Source organism: Lampetra planeri, chromosome 27, assembly GCF_965212315.1.
Source record: "Lampetra planeri chromosome 27, kcLamPlan1.2.h2, whole genome shotgun sequence".
Classification (NCBI taxonomy): Eukaryota; Metazoa; Chordata; class Hyperoartia; order Petromyzontiformes; family Petromyzontidae; genus Lampetra; species Lampetra planeri.
This window is the reverse complement of record NC_136133.1, coordinates 2,402,669-2,406,318: the sequence shown is the minus strand read 5'-3', so window position 1 is coordinate 2,406,318 and position 3,650 is coordinate 2,402,669.

Below are 3,650 nucleotides of genomic sequence, written 5' to 3'. Positions count from 1 at the left end.
GATTCCCACCCCTTTAATGAAGGTCACGCTGCACAGGGCTGCAGTGGTGGCTTCACAAAGGGGCCCGTTACGTCTCACAAAAGAGAGAGAGAGAGAGGATGACGGGAGACGAGGGGTAGAGAGAGGGGTGGTGGTGGTGGTGGTGAGTGGGGGGTCACATGAATTAAGTTCGCCATTGATCATTAGACTCCCCGCGTGGATGTAAAGGGTCTGGCTGACGTCATGTCTGAGAGAGACTGGGGGGAGGGTGAGCGGCTTGCATCCAGGGCTGTGGCTACAGGGGGAGTCAGGGTTTAGTAAAATGGTGATGGGGTAACGGGGGTGGGGGCATGCCCCCCACCATTCATACTATTTCATTTTAGACCTCATGCACTTCTACAAAGTGTGGAACTATCTGGCCCAGCTCTCCATCATTATCCAGCTTAGTGACTCAATCACGATGCAACCCCTGCCCGCCCGCCACCGCCCCTTCTACAACAATAACTCCCCCTCTTCCCTGCTCAATGTAAAAAAAAATCAGCCCCCCACCCTTCCTCCCACCACCCAGTACTCGTCTTTCGGCCGGGCCAGACGATCCGCTCACGACCCTCCCCCCCAACACCACGCGGCACTCAACAGCGACCACCACCACAACTACTACAACCTCTGGCCAATGGGCCAACTCCAGCCCGTCCACTCCCTACATCAATCGCACCGCCCGCCCCCATCTCTCTTCCCCCCCCCCCCACCAATTCCCTCCCTACTCTTGGCGCTCTTCTTCCCAATCCCCATGATTCACCCCTCCCCTCTCCTCCCCCCACGCACCCATCACACCCCCAACCGCTCCAGCATTCACCCACCGCAAAGCAGTTAATAAAACGTGATTTCTACCTCTCCCCCACCCCGTTGTTATTTGTATTTTTTTTAAAGAAGTGTTATTTTTGTAAACCCCTATTTCTCTCTTCCCTTTCTGTCTATGCTTTTTTTCGTGACTCGAGCGCGATCCGTATGCAAATTCAGATCAACGCTTTCTTAATTCAGGTTTTAATTGGGGAAGACGAAGCAGCGCCGGTCATAGCTCACAACTCCACTGCCTCCCTCCCTCAAAATCTCCCATCAATGCATCATCCTTCATCAGCGGTGGTCGATCAACTGCTGGATGAAGGCCTCCACAAGCCACCGCTGACCATATCTCATGAGTCATGACCCTGCTTTGTAGTAATGGACACACGCTCCGTCTCGGAAGCGTTCAATTCCTTGGCTGCCACTCCACTATTATTCTTGACCATCGGTCATCGTGACTCGAACGACGTGTCCTGCATCGTGTCGATCACGGGGGTTGTTTGGCCATAATTGACCACGCTGGTAAAATGCGGGTTGGAGAAAGATTGGGATCCTGGGTTGGTCAATGACCGGTTCAGAATCGAACCCGGGTGGCCGGGTCCATTGCTGGCAAAATCCGGGTAGCTAGGATGGTAGGGCAGTGTGTGAACCGCTACCACATAACAAGTCGCTACGAGGTTCACACACAGACGCAGATGCATACACATACACCGCTAATACCCATACATAGATCTCCTCTATAGCCTACTTCAAGCAAGTGATGTTACTGGTAGGAACCTCCTGGTTACACCAGCCCACAAGGGATTAGTGTGTCCGTCCGTCCGTTGTGCAGGGAGGGGCTGGGTGGGGAGGGAGGGGCTGGGTGGGAAGGGGAGGGTGGGGAGGGGCTGGGTGGGGAGGATGGGGCTGGGTGGGGGGGTGGGAGGGGTGGGGCTGGGTGGGGGGTGGGAGAGGTGGGAGAGGTGGGGCTGGGTGGGGAGGGGATGGTCACCCCGTGGTGCCCTTATAAAACTCAACGTTTAACCTACTCACGCCGGCTTGTGCCCGCCCTCACAGTCGTGCATATTTGCGGAATACACCACGCCGCCGTTGACCCTGGCCATTGACCGAGCAACACAACGTTCCTACCAGCTCCCTCCGCAGGAATGTGTTATCGATCACCAATATGAAGGCCGGCAACGGTACACGAGGGGGTGGGTTTCCACGCCCGGTATCCTTGCTCTCCCCAGTGCTGGGATTTTACACACCGCACCAGGAACTTATTTAAGGCTGAGTCGACCTAGGGAAGGTCGAGGATCGATTCAGATAGTCGTCACTGACATTGGCCGTGAGCAGGAATCGAACTCGGGTCGCTAGGTTCACAGCGCAGCGCGCTCACCGCTCAACTACCGTCATGCTGGCACAAAGACAAAGATAAGACAAAGATCCCCCGTGTAGCCTTAACAGACTGTTGGGGCAAGTGCTGTTAGCGAGCACCTATGAAGGCCGGCACGGCACACGAGGGGGTGGGTGGCCAACACCACGCCCGGCCGCCTTTGTCTCCCTAGTAGCGATGTTTACACACCGCTACTCATTTTAGGCTGAGTCAACCTAGGGGAGGTCCAGGACCGGTTCGAAAAATCGTCACTGGTGTTGGCCGTGAGCGAAAATCCAACCCGGGTTGCCAGGTTCGTAGCGCAGCGCGCTAACCGCTACACTACCGCTCCCCCCACACACACACAGACGCACACACACACACACCGACACACGCACAAACACACACCGACACACGCACAAACACACACCGACACACGCACAGACGCACGCACGCACGCTGCCACACTGGCAGTGCATGCACGAGCAGTCGCTTTGTTGTCGCGTAAAACTCTTTGGCTGGAAAATCAAAAGAGCTGCTGAGATGGGGAGGAGGTGGTGACGGTGGCGGTGGCGATGATGATAATGATGATGTGGGTCGCCCCCACCGCTCATCTTTTCTCCTCCCCTCCCAATAGCTTCTCCCCCCCCCCCCCAATTTGGCCAGACCAGCACTTACCGATCTTCAACCCCCCCACCCGCCTCTAGACGAGCATGTAAAGCACCCGTCGATCTGAGCGGTGCTTCATTCGCGAATCGCCTCCAGCGTTAAGAGGTAAAGACATCACCATCACTAACTCACTCACTCATCTCTTTCCATCTACTCCTCTCCACGTGCTGTTCATCTTTGAACACTGGCAGCTCGTCTCGGCTATGTACGTATGTCGAACTTTTTTTGCGCCGTTCGTAGCCAACCGTGCTAATCGGAGATGCGGGGGAAGGACAACGAGCCGGACACAAACAGCAGTTCTAAAGCAATGAGATTTCAATCTTGGTGATTTAATAGTGCATAGCTCCAGTGGCTTCCGAATGTCGCAAGGAAGAGCGTTCCAGACGGCCGCAGAAGCGCATCTCAAAGCGCGCGATGCAGTGACCATCTTATCATCAGCATTATTAACCGTGGCTTATCCACTGCTGGATAAAAGCATCCCCCGCCAAACCGAGCATGCGATGCAATTATCCGTCATCATCAGCATCATCATCAGCATCATATCTAGTTCGTGCAACGCAATCCCATTTCATCGTTCCATCTCCCACCGCTGTCAACTGGAAGTGCTGGGCGTTTCTGGAAGGGTGATGCTCGGTTGAGGAAAGTGGTGGCCGTTATTGCCGTGCGTAAGTTGAACTTATTCTGCTCCGTACGCTGCCAACCCTGCTGATTGAGGTGCGTGGGCTGCTGGAGTTTTGTAGATCGCGGTCGGCGCTATTGGCTAGGACTGTTTTCGGCTACCAAGGAGATGGAGCGATGCCACAGC